The sequence below is a fragment of the Rhinoraja longicauda genome, chromosome 8 (genome assembly GCF_053455715.1).
Source record: "Rhinoraja longicauda isolate Sanriku21f chromosome 8, sRhiLon1.1, whole genome shotgun sequence".
In the NCBI taxonomy this organism is placed as follows: domain Eukaryota; kingdom Metazoa; phylum Chordata; class Chondrichthyes; order Rajiformes; family Arhynchobatidae; genus Rhinoraja; species Rhinoraja longicauda.
The window spans coordinates 42244297-42257910 of record NC_135960.1 but is presented as its reverse complement, the minus strand read 5'-3'; the positions used below and the strand labels follow the sequence as shown (position 1 = coordinate 42257910).

Below are 13614 nucleotides of genomic sequence, written 5' to 3'. Positions count from 1 at the left end.
CATGACAACTCATTATGTTTACTGTAAAACAGTTTCAGTTCCTCAGTCGTACCCTGGTCATATTTTCTCCATTCCCTCAATGTTCGCAGACCCCTTTCAACACTGACTCTTTCTGTGTGTTACCTGTGATTTCAATCACAATCAGTAGGAAGACATTGCTGATCACATTTGTTGTTTCTACCACATTATCATGACGAACATTTGAGTAGTCATGCTGTGGCCACGATAGAACATCTGCAGTGCTGTTCTGCATGCCATTCCCATAGTGCAAAACACAAAGTGCTGGAAGAACTCAGCGGGTCAGGCAGCATCTGGGGAAGGAATGGACAGGTGACGTTTTGCGTTGAGATTCTTCAGACTCAATTCCCTCCACTGACCCTCCGGTTTCCTCCAGCACTTTAAGTTTTGCTCAAGGTTTTAACATCTACAGCTTCTTGTGTTCTCCCACAGTGAACTATCTATCATACTGATATAGGAAGATACCAAAGGTTTAGAGAGATTTGGGCCAAACGCAAGCTTAGTTGGGGCACCTTGGTTGGCATGTATGAGTTGGGTCGAAGGGCCTGCTTCTGTGCTATGAATGCCCATCTTTGCATCCTTGCATACTGCTGATTTGTGTCATCATGAGAAATGCCTTATGATCTGTTGCCGGAGTGGAGTAGTAAGAACTGATGGAAGTTCTCAATTCCAGGGGCTTTTTTTTTTCAATGCATGCACCATTGCTTCTTGCGAGAGCTTAAAAAGTGAAAGGGGTGGTTTCCTCTTGCCCATCATCTATCACATGGCTCATCAATGAACCTGCAACCTAACTTAACTCGCTACATGCCAACATCAACCTACACCTAGTATTGTAGTGAAAAAGGAGAGACTGCACTATTTCTCAGAATACCCTTAGCTCTGCCATATTTTCTTCACTGGTTGTAGACTATGGACACCAGCGTTTAAAGCAAGGTATGCTATTTTTATCGTAAGGACATGCTTCACTTCATGCTCATCCAATCTCATGAAAACTTCCTCCAACACTTTTGCACTCGAGGCAATCAATTGATCATCTTAGTTACACAAGCAATCTGCTCCTTGCAAGGCCTTACCAACCGTGGCCTGGGAAATTTTGAGTGGTTGTCACCTCCTGGGATAATTTCTTGAAAGAGTAGTGTCCTCTGGTTTATTCATGGTCAGGAACTGGTGACCAGATTCAGCTGTGTTCAGGCATGGGGAAGATCTGACTTTGCGAATTTCTTTCATCCTTTCTGTTGTCATTTGGAAGTGTCACTGAAGCTCATTGTAGTTTGTCCTAGTCTTGGAAAGTGACCTTACCTTTAGCAAGTGAAATACATGGCTGTTTGAAACTGACTGCAAGTTGAAGCAATGGCCATTGAAACCGTAGTGACAGATTGCATCAATCTCACCTGTATTCTTTGGTTGTGGCTGCAAACGTGTGATTATAGATAGCAGCTTTATTGGAGAGTAATCCTGTTTGATAGTACACACCCTAATGTTATGGATGCCTTCTAATGATGTGTTCTATAAACCCAATCAATGATATGCTTAATAATGTCTTGGGAATCTTGTCATGCAGGCAGCTAGAGATTCTGGTGTTTCAGAGATCCAGTTTCTATCCTGATCTCCAATACTGAGTGTGTATAGTTTGCATGTTTTCCCTGTGACCACGTGGATTTCCCCTGGGTACACTGGTTCCTTCTCCCACCTCAAAGGCATGTAGGTTGATAGGTTAAATAGTCACTGTAAATTGCACCTCGTGCTTAGGTAATTGGTAGGATCTGGGGGAGCTGATGAGAATGTGGGGAGAATATGTTTTTTTTGTAGAATTGCTGTCAATAGATGGACTTTGGGCTGCAGGGCCTGTTTATGTGCTGTCTAACTCCAAAGCACTTTTATAGATGTTTGGACACCACATAATGATGTATTCCCTTATAGAATGGGAACTAATCTGCGTTCAACAATGCCATCAACAAGGTTTGTACAGACTGGTTAGAAATGTTTAAATTGAATTACAGGTGATGATGCGTCCTAAATCAGAAGGAAATTGGTTGGATTGCATTCAAAATTACATTGAAATCCTGGTGATGATCTGTTCAAGAGTAGAGTGAACTCCCGGTGATGATATGTGATAGAATGAATACCTGGTGTGTTGTATAACAAAATAAATGCAATGATTATCTATATTCCCTAATAGAATGAATTCCTTGTGACAATGTGTCCCGTATTAGAGTGAAATGCTGGTCATGTTATGTTCTATCATAGTACATAATGTGTTCTGGTGAGGGTGCATTTAATAATATATAGATGAGCAAGTAGGCAGAGGATGTGGGGTGGCACAGCTGGTAAGGAATGATATTCAGTCCTTAGCAAGGGATGACATTGGATCAGATGATCTACAATCCTTGCGGGTAGAGGTAAGAAACTGCAAGGGTAATAAAACCCCGATGGGAGCTATATACAGGCCATGTGTAGGGAGTGGATGAGAAAGAGGGATAACACAGAATTAGTGTGAATGGGTGATCGATGGTTGGCATGGACTCAGTGGGCCGAATGGCCTGTTTCCATGCTGTTTCACTAAACTAAAGTAAATAATCCTGGTGATGTGTTGTTCCATTATGGAATGTTATTCCATAATGGAATGAAATCTTGCCGACAATGTGTTCTGCAATAGACCAAAATCCTGGAGGTGTGTTTTATAATAGATTGAAAACAAAATAATGTCAATAAAATGAAATCCTGGTGATGTTGTGTTCTAGAATAGAATTAAATGCTGCTGGTTATATGTTCTATAATCAAGTGCCTTATAACAGAATGAAATGCTGACGATGGTGTGTTCTGGAACAGAATGAGTCACCAGAGACAACACGGCTTAGAACAGAATTAGATTGTGGTAATTGTGTGTGCCAGAATAGAACAAAATACTGATGTAGATGAGTCTTACAATAGAATGAATTGTAGGTGATAATGCATTATATTGTTGTATGAAACCCAGCGCAGGAATTGTTCAGTCCCAAAATGAATTTCTGGGGATGATTTATTCTACAATAGATCAAAGTCGTGGTGATGAAGTGTACTAGAATAGAATGAAATAACATGTTAATAACATGTTTAATAATAATAGATTTAAATCTTGGTGTTGATGTGGTCTACGATAGATCAACATTGTGGAGCTGGTGTGTTCTACAATAGATTGAAATCCTGGTAATTGTGTGTTTTATAACAGAATGAAATCCTGACATTTAATGAAATCCTGACATTGCCGTGTTCTAGAGTAAGAGACACGTCGGCGTTGTGTTCTAGAACCGAATACCACCACAGCGGTATTATGTTCCAGGAAACAACAGTCCTGCTGTTAATGTGTTCTATAATAGAGTGAAATTCTGGCATTTATGCATACAGTAATAGATCGAAATACTGGTGTTGACGTGTTCAACAGCAGATTGAAATCCTGGGGATGATGTGTTCTAAAATAGAATGCGATATTGGCAGCAATGTGTTTGAGAACTGAATGTCATTCTGTCGACAGCATGTTCCACATACAAAAGAATCCTGGTGAAGATGATTAATATCATAGAGTGAATGCTGGTGATGACATCTCCTACAACATAATGAATTCCTGAAGATGTGCTATATACTAGTTTGAAACCTGATGAGGATGTGTTCAGTAACAAGATGAAATTCCAGTAACAAAGTGTTCTGGAATAGAAGAATATGCTGGTGATTATATGTTCCATCACAAAGCAAAATCGTTATGGCCTGTAATCCACTGAGACCCTTTGGATGATGTACCTACCATCCGTCCATCCATCCATCCATCCATCCATCCATCCATCCATCCATCCATCCATCCATCCATCCATCCATCCATCCATCCATCCATCCATCCATCCATCCATCCATCCATCCATCCATCCATCCATCCATCCATCCATCCATCCATCCATCCATCCATCCATCCATCCATCCATCCATCCATCCATCCATCCATCCATCCATCCATCCATCCATCCATCCATCCATCCATCCATCCATCCATCCATCCATCCATCCATCCATCCATCCATCCATCCATCCATCCATCCATCCATCCATCCATCCATCCATCCATCCATCCATCCATCCATCCATCCATCCATCCATCCATCCATCCATCCATCCATCCATCCATCCATCCATCCATCCATCCATCCATCCATCCATCCATCCATCCATCCATCCATCCATCCATCCATCCATCCATCCATCCATCCATCCATCCATCCATCCATCCATCCATCCATCCATCCATCCATCCATCCATCCATCCATCCATCCATCCATCCATCCATCCATCCATCCATCCATCCATCCATCCATCCATCCATCCATCCATCCATCCATCCATCCATCCATCCATCCATCCATCCATCCATCCATCCATCCATCCATCCATCCATCCATCCATCCATCCATCCATCCATCCATCCATCCATCCATCCATCCATCCATCCATCCATCCATCCATCCATCCATCCATCCATCCATCTCTAAAACTCTCATCTTGTCTAGTTTGTGCGTTTCTTGTGTTCCGTTTGTTTCCTTCACACACACAATAGCGCGACAATTTTAGGACAACGTTACTCACCTTTGTCCCGAGGTGAGTGGCACCCTCTCCCCTTCCCTTTCCCCCCTCGACCACCCACGACCCCGGGGGACACTCCCCACCCGGCAACGGGCTTCATCAGTTGGAGAGGGTTGCCCCAGGACAGGCCCGCAGTTGAGATTTGGACCCAACGGATTCACCTCAGTCTAGTAATTGAATAAAATGTGGCCGTGATATGTTGTGGAGTAGAGTGGGATGCAGGTGACAATGTGTTCTAGAAACGAAAGATATCCTGATGCTGGTCTATTATATAACAGAATGAAATCCTGGTAATTATTTGCACTGCAGTAGTGTGCGATGATGTGCTGATCAATGAAATCTTGGTGGGGATGCATTCAATGATAGAATTAAATAGTGGTGATGATGTGTTTGAAAATAGGTTTCCATCTTGGTGAAGATGTGTTCTATAATAAAATGAAATACCGGCTTTAATGTGTTCTACATTAGAAGGATATCCTGATGGGATGTGTCCGATAATAGAATGAATTCCTGGAGATCATGTGTTCTGTAATATAATATCATGGTGATGATAAATTCTACCATGGAGGATGAAATCCTGATGAAGATATGTTCTCTAATAGAATGAAATCTCGTTCTTGTGTTTTGAAATATAATGAAATGGCCTAACAAAGTCCAGTAATAGATATAAATTCTTGTAATGGTGTTTCTATCATAGGATGAAACTGAGTGCAACATTTTCTATAATAAATGAGAATCCGAGTGATATGTTCTATAATTGAAGTAAATTCTGGTTAGGTGTTCTACAACAAAATTAACTCCTGGTGATGGGCTAATACATGTTGGAATTAAATCCTGGTGCGCCTTCTGTAATGAAATTATATTCTTGTCACTTGTGTTTCATTATAGATATAGATCGAGATGCTGGTGATGTGATTCTTGGTTATTGTTTATTTCAGGTCATGAAATCTTGATTTTTAAAAAAATTGACATCCCGGGATTCTTTTTTTCATTAGGATAAAATGATTCCCATGGTTTCTTCTATAATGGGAAGAAATCCTTGAATGGATGTATACCAATCTGTTTAGCCCACTAATTTTTAAGATTTTTACTATTATAGAATGCTATGAATGTTTCCTCTAATATTATTAAACATTGTTAATGTTAAATATCGTTTCTCTATTCTCTAATTGACAAGCATATAATCAACTGTTGAGAGTGTTTATTTTCAGTACACATGATCCAATGATCATGCATCCTTTAACTACTTGATACTCTTGCTATAATAATGTATGTGATTGTTTTCAACAGGACAATACCTTGTGGCAATACATTCTTTAATAACATTCTCCTGTGGATGATGTTTGCTGTCATCTTTTGGACGCGTGGGGATGATGCACCCTACAGCATCACGGGCCACTTGTGAATTTGTGTTCAATAATCGCACAGACCTCTGGTGGGAATGTATTCTACAAAGGTAGGAACCAAGCTTTATGATCCAATCTTGTACCTTTTAAAACCAAGAGAAGACGTTTAGGTGATGCACCTATAACAGTATTTGTGTTGAGGTTCTGCAACAGAATGGCTCCCTCGTGATGATGCCTTTCAAAATTGTATGGATTAGGTCTGTCCAATTTAGCATGATGTAACTAATCATGTAACTAAACAAATGACTGAGTTTTAATCCCATTGTTAGCCAGTAATAGTAAATGTAATACTTTCAATAATCTAATGCAACATAGGACCATAAGATAAAGGAGCAAAAGTAGGTCATTCGGCCCATCAATTCTACTCCACCATTCAGCCAAGGCTGATCCATTTTTCCTTCTCAATTCCTATTCTCCCGTCTTCTCCCCGTAACCTTTGATGCCCTAACTAATCAAGAAACTATCAATCTCCACTTTAAAAATTACCCAATGTCTTGGCCTCCACAGCCACTAGTGGCAATGAATTACACAGATTCACCACCCTCTGGCTAAAGAAATTCTTCCTCATCAACGTTGTAAAGATACGTCCTTTTATTCTAAGGCTGTGTCCTCAGGTTCTAGACCCCCATTGCACAAAGAGTCCTTTCCACATCCACTCTATCTAGGCCTTATTCGGTAGGTTTCAATGAGATCCCCGTTCATCCTTCTAAACTAAAGCGAGCACAGGCCCAGAGCCTCCAAACGCTCCTCATACGTTAACCCAATCATTCCTGGGATCATTCTTGTAAACCTCCTCTGCACCCTTTCCAATGCTAGCACATCTTTCAGACATGGGACCCAAAACTGTTCACAATATTCCAAATGTGTCTTGGCCAGCACCATATAAAGCCACAGCATTACATCCTTGCTTTTATATTACAGTGGGGTGGGGAGTGAAGAACGGTTGCAAGTAATTGACAGAAGGAGTGGTCTGACATCTGTCGGAACAATAGATCTGAGCCCTGATGTGGGAGTGAAACCTGAGGCCCCACAGAACTGAGGTTCAAAGCTCGAGGTGGGATGAGGGCCAGGTCTGAGGTTCCTAGACTTGAAATGAAAGCAAAGCCTGCAGCGGGTATGGGGCCCAACACCCTTAAAGAAAATTCCAGGACTCTACATCCATGCAGTGCCGGATTAACATAGTAGAAAAATTAGCATTTGCTATGGGCCCCGCACTTTTGAGGGCCCCGCACTAAATGCTTGCAAGCTAAATGCTTGAAATCGGCTTCCCACTGAGGGGCGCTGTGTTGTGTGCGCCACTCCCCAACCACCACGGTATGAATGTGTTGGCGGGGCTGCGCTGTCCAATGGGCTACTGGCTCGTCACCACCCAGTCTCTGGCTCCCTTACTCCACACACCTCCGGCCTCACCCACACTCCTCACTCCCCCCGGACCACTGCTTGAATATTGGCCTTGTCTCCCCACACATCCCCACCCTCTCACTCCTCGCTCATCGACTCTTTTCTCTCAAGTCCCTGGGCAACTTTCTCCACCTCATCACCCGCCCCCCACCTCCCCATCTCTGCCACTCCTCTGGCCTTCCTTTTCCCTACTCCTTCGGCACTCTCTCCCCAATCCTGGTACCTGCTCCCCCGAATCCTCCACTGCTCACTCTTCTGCATACCTCCCGCCTGTTCTTTCCATACCCTTCCGCCCCTCCCTCTCCTTGCTAGGGCCTTCTCTCTCTCTTCACTCCTGCGGTCTTCTTTCTCTCCCCACTCCTCCGGCTCTCTCCTTCTCCCCACTCCGCTAGGCGTCTCTCTCCCCAAACCCCCTTCCCTTTCGCCACCCAAACTTTCGTCCCTCCAAATAGCTACTGTTCCAGTCCTCTCTTCCGCCAATCTGCCTCCCCCCTTTATTCCCAGTCTTCTGTCCCACTCTCCCTCCTCTTCCCCATCCCACTCTCCCCCCTGCGCATCTCCATTAAGCTTTCCCCGTTTCCTCCGAACTTCTTTCCCCCACACCACCCTCCATCCCCCCCCCCCCCCCTCCCCCCTGGCTTTTACTTTCTATTTCTGTAGGCACTTTCCCTCACACTTTCGGCCTTTTCTCACCCCCTACCCGTCCATACCTCTCTCTCTCACTACTCTTCTGGCCCATCCCCAAAATCCTGCGACTCCCTCTCACCCATCCCAAAAGCTCGGGCCCTCTTTCTCACCAATCCCCTGGCCTTCTCTCCTCACTTCCCGGGCCCTGCCTCCTCCTCCATTCTTCTACCACTTCCTCTACCCACACCTTGCATGCCTCTCAGCATCCACTGCTCCAGCACACCCTATCCCTACTCCATCCCTCTCAGCCCTATACCTCCAGTCCCGCCTCTATTCACTCCTCTGGCCCAGCCCTACCGCATTCCTCCGGCCCTCCGTATCTCTACTTCTCTGGCACCCTCAGCACCCATTCCTCCGACCCTCTTCTCGCAATCCTCCGTCATTCTCCCCACGGTGGTGCAGCGGTAGAGTTGCTGCCTTACAGCGCTTGCAGCACCGGAGACCCGGGTTCCATCCCAACCATGGGTGCTAGCTGTACGGAGTTTGTATGTTCTCCCCGTGACCGCGTGGGTTTTCTCCGAGATCTTCGGTTTCCTCCCACACTCCAAAGACGTACAGGTTTGTAGGTTAATTGGCTTGGTGTATGTGTAAAATTGTCCCTAGTGTGCGGGGATCGCTGGTCGGTACGGACTGTGGGCCGAAGGGCCTGTTTTTGCACTGTATCTCTAAACTAAACCCCTCTATCACACACTCTCTGAGAGTCCCGTATTAGGCCCATGGGCCGCTGTAGGTCCAGACAGTGTAGGCTAACGAAGCTCGTTAACGTTAACGGAGTTCGGGGAGCAGGGCCGAGTGTGTTCGGGGAGCAGGGCCGAGTGTGTTCGGGGAGCGGGGCAGAGTGTGTTCGGGGAGCGGGGCCGAGTGTGTTCGGGAAGCGGGGCCGAGTGTGTTCGGGGAGCGGAGCTGAGTGTGTTCGCCGAATGGAGGTTGCAACCCGCCTCCCGGCCCGGGCGGCTGTCATTGGTGGAGAGGGAGCACGTGGCTGCTGGCTGGGTGATGTCATGTGGGGAGCGGGAGCACGTGGCTGCTGGCTGGGTGATGTCATGTGGGGCGCGGGAGCACGTGGCCGCTGGCTGGGTGATGTCATGTGGGGCGCGGGCGGTGACGTCACCTTGTCCCGTATTTAAGGCCCCTTTATAGCATATGCTACGGGCCCCGCACTAGCTTAATCCGGCCCTGCATCCATGGTCCTTTGAAGGAGACTTCCAAAAAGGAATCATAATTTCTCCATCCTTTCTATCTACAAAAACACCATCTCTAAGCTGTTGTGGTCCACACTCTTTATTCTTCATCACATGCTGTGGCAAATTATCTTTTTCATTTCTTTCCGATTTTATTCATTTTTTTATTTATCTCCATGTCTATCATGTCAAGACTCCTCAAGGATGTGGTAATACTATGGATCACTGCTGTGACAAGAACCACCAACCTTCTGTGATGATGCAGTCCACTGTGTAGTGTTCTGTGAGAGGTACAGCTGAGGGTGGTTGAGCCACATTTGCCTGGACTATTAGAATCCCAACATAGCAACTGAGGGATTTCAATTCAAATAAATAAATCTGGATTAAAAATTCCTGGAATAAGAAATTGTTGGAATGAAGTAATTCAGGGGAGTAATTGTCCATCCTTCCCATGTGTGATTTGAAGTGTGCCCTGACCCACAAGAAAGTGATTGAGAACTAGTTAGAGATGTGTAATAAGTGCTAGTCCACCTGACAGCAAACACATCTTATGAATCAAATGATTCAAGTGAATCCCTTGTGCTGCACCAATATGTATCTCCGTGGGATTAGTTTCTTAGCCCTGGGAGGACTCTTTAACGATGTGGATCCTTCCTGATAGTGAATTCTGTATTGTATCCATACAGCGGGAGGCAATGCACCACACTAGAATAAGAATCCATTGATCCAAGTTAATACCTCCTTAGTACAGCAGTAGATGGTGAAGTTGGTGGATTTAAAAGCATGACAAAAGGCTTGGGTTACTATTCTCATACACTGTGGATCTCTGCTGTCAACAGGAGTGTGAACCCGGTAATGTTGTATTCATCTGGGCGATTTGCTACTCTGTAGGTGTGATAACCACAAGCTGTTGTTTCTTTGGATACAAATGATGAAGCACTAAGTAAGTGTGGACCCCTGAGGGTGATGCATCCTGTATGAAACTTAGTGAAACTAAAGCAAAGTGCTCTAGTTTATTGGAAACCAGAAATAAAATCAACAAGGTAGTGGACCAGGCCAGGGGATAAATACAGTGAACATTTCAGATCAGTGGTTATTGTGCATGAAGCTCTTGGTTACTGAGCTCTTGTGATTGTTGTATGATAAACCCATATTATTCTGTAACATTGTCTTCCATGGTAGTTTGCAATCCTGTAGACCATATTTCTATGTGAATGGTAACTTGACATCATGCATTCTGTTACTTAATGAACCCTGATGGTGATATGTTTAAAACAGCAACAACCAGCATTTATAGAGCAGGTCAAACTAATAAAAGTGCCAAATCTTGGAACTGAACTGCTGAATACAAAAGTGGGGCGTTATGCTTCAGTTATATCAGGCATTGGTGAGATTCCATCTGGAGTAATGTGACGCGTATTGGTAGTTCCCTTCATTTCAGGAAGGATATTAATGTGTTGGAAGCAGTTCAGAGAAGGTTTATTAGACTAATACCTGGAATGGGTAGGTTGTCTCATGAGGAGAGGTTGGATAGCTAGACTTGTCCCTGCTGACATTTCAAAGAATGAGGAGGCTTGACTAAAACATTAAATTTCCTGCGTGGTCTTTGACATCGTGGATGAGGAGATGAATTTTCCTCTTGTGGAGAATCTGGAACTAAAAAATAAGGGGTCACTTAAAAATAATAATGGGTCACAGATTCAAGACAAATGTGAGACAACATTTTTTTCCCTGCTGGTTATGCACGCTTCCACAAAAGGCAGAAGGTTTCAATGTTTTCAAGCTGATGTTGATATTCTCAATAAACACGGAGTGCAAGGTTATTACACATAGGCGGGAATGTGGATTTATGGCCACAATTGCAATCGTATTGATTGGAAGAGTCAAGTGGCCTACTGCACCATATTTGTTTGTTTACATGTAAATGGACATTTGCGACACAAGGAATTCCAGGTGCTGGTATACAAAAAAATACATAAAGTGCTGGAGTATCTCAGTGGGTCAGCCAGCATCTCGGGATGACATAGAGAGATGACATTTTGGGATAGGACCCTTCTTGAGACTTCTTTGGGCCAGAAGAAGGGTCGCAATCCAAAATGTCACCCATCCATATCTTCCAGAGATGCTGCCTGACATGAGCATGTAGTGTATTTTTAAAAGGGAAATCATGTAGAGATGAAGAGACAGATGAATTCCAGAGTTCAGTCTGTGGTGGGGGATGGTACTACAGCCAGCGGGGAGCAAACCAGATCTGGGGTACAGGATATCAGAACGGCAGTGATCCTGTAGTCACATAGACAACATGAGGTGACAATATGGATCCTGGAAAAGATGCATTCCGCTATAACACAGAGCCCATGTGAGGATATTTGCCCCTATTTATATGAAGCAGTGGTGACTAAACATTCTGTAGTTGTGGGTGATTGATGGGGTGACAACACACGGAGAGCCCTGAGATTTCACCTGGGCTTTTGTAACTAATTTGCAGTTTCCCACAGAGTCATATTAGCTCCTGGGACAATCATTTCTCATATTTACACCAGAACAGTATGTCTTGTGGTCAGAGGACAGAGCAGTTTATATAATGTATCGAGGCCCTTGTAGTTAGAGTCAGAATAAACACCCTTTTTCAAGTCAGGTGCAGTAACTGTTATTATAAGTAATGTATGAGAAATCCAACAGTATACAAGTCCACCTTGGGATGAGACACAAAGTGATGAAGGAAGTCAGTGGGTCAGGCAATGTATGTGGATGGAATGAACAGGCAACATTTTGGAATGGGATCAGACTGATGGAATAGGTGGGAAAAGGCTGGAAAAGAGAGGTGGGGCAGGGGAAAGTGTGGCAAGTGAGAGGTGAATACAGGTGGGGGTGATTGGCAGATGAGTGGACCCTAAACGTCGCCTGTCCATTCCCTCGACAGATACTGTCTGACTGGCTGTGTTCTTCCAATACCTTGTTTTTTATCCAAAAGTGCATTTTCCAAGATGGCTGTGCTGGAAGGCAGAACGTCCATGGCTGTAAATGGTTCATAGAAATATCTCTACGCCTTTGGAAAGTGCCCAAAACTTTGGTGATCGGCTCGGTAAGCAGGGTATGGTAGCCTCAGAACATGGTAGTGGAGGGTCGACTGCAGGATGCAATGGAAAGTCATGGTTGTGGTCACAGGTCCTGGTGTTGGTCATGGGGGGCCTACAACTGCTGGGTGAGCGAGTGGATAGAGCACAGAGTGACAGTGGGAGGAGCCAATAACACCATGCTGGGCCAGGCCGGCCCTTACTTAATTGAATCTGTGCCGCCAGGACACTCAGGCCTTAAAATGAGAAAATAAGAAATCGCATATCTCCTTCGGCCAAGATCGGACTTTTCACTGATTTGGAAGTTGCAAGATGGTGCCGCAAGGTGGTGACTCTCTGCGAGCTGGTCTAGAAAAGGATCCATTGTACTTATGATTTGACTGGATAGCATGCAGAACAAAGCTTTTCACTGTATCTTGTACATGTGACAATAATAAAGCTCAAGATTCCAGCATCTGCAGTTTCTTCACTTGACGATATGTTTCAACTGGCAACGTGCATCATAAAAGTTTATGAGAAAGGGAAATAAATCGGCTTTGCACCTATGAGAACAGCATGTCAAATGGGATGGGACATTCAAATGCATGTGAAGACTCCATGGTTCCAAGGGAAAAGAGTGGAGATTACTTCCTGAAAGTCGTTCCTAACAAAAAGCTTTGAAAGTGCATTATGCAGTGATTCTGATGAGAAAGAAGGAGACAGCTTCAGGCATTTGCCATTCACTGTGAGAGCATTAGGCATTAGGATATTGCAAGTGTACAAACAGCAGAAAAAGCGGCATATAATAGTGTAAATGGCCAGGAGGCTGGAGTGCAACATTGCTTCTGCAGGAAAAGGAAGAGAGGGGTGGCTGGAACACAAGTAGGTTTCATAAGGCTGCAGATCATTCACACCCTGCGCGGATAGGATGGGAGTGTTAATCATGATCAATGATATTTCTTGGGCTGAAACACAGTGCTGAGAAAGTGCAGGTATTGAACACTACAATGTGGAATGCAGCAAATTTATAAAGCTAAGGTAGACACAAAATGCTGGAGTAACTCAGCGGGTCAGGCAGCATCTCGGGAGAGAAGGAATGGGTGACGTTTCGGGTCGAGACCCTTCTTCGGACTTTTTAAGTGTCTACCTTCGATTTAAACCAGCATCTGCAGTTTTTTCCCGACATATAAAGTAATAAAGCTGATGGAATTCGGCTCTGAAATGCATTGCATACACACTATCTAGGTAGTTCTGCAGTA

General features: G+C 44.4%; 1 protein-coding gene across 3 annotated transcripts in view; it reads left to right on the top strand.

Annotated features, from left to right (window-relative positions):
- The window catches only part of map3k13 (mitogen-activated protein kinase kinase kinase 13), a 142336-nt gene that overhangs the window by 16824 nt on the left and 111898 nt on the right, over positions 1-13614 (top strand). For all 3 annotated transcript variants that reach the window (XM_078403720.1, XM_078403718.1, XM_078403719.1), the window contains exon 2: positions 5915-6080. The gene's annotated coding sequence lies outside the window, so the exon portion shown is untranslated. The remainder of the gene's footprint in view (positions 1-5914; positions 6081-13614) is intronic.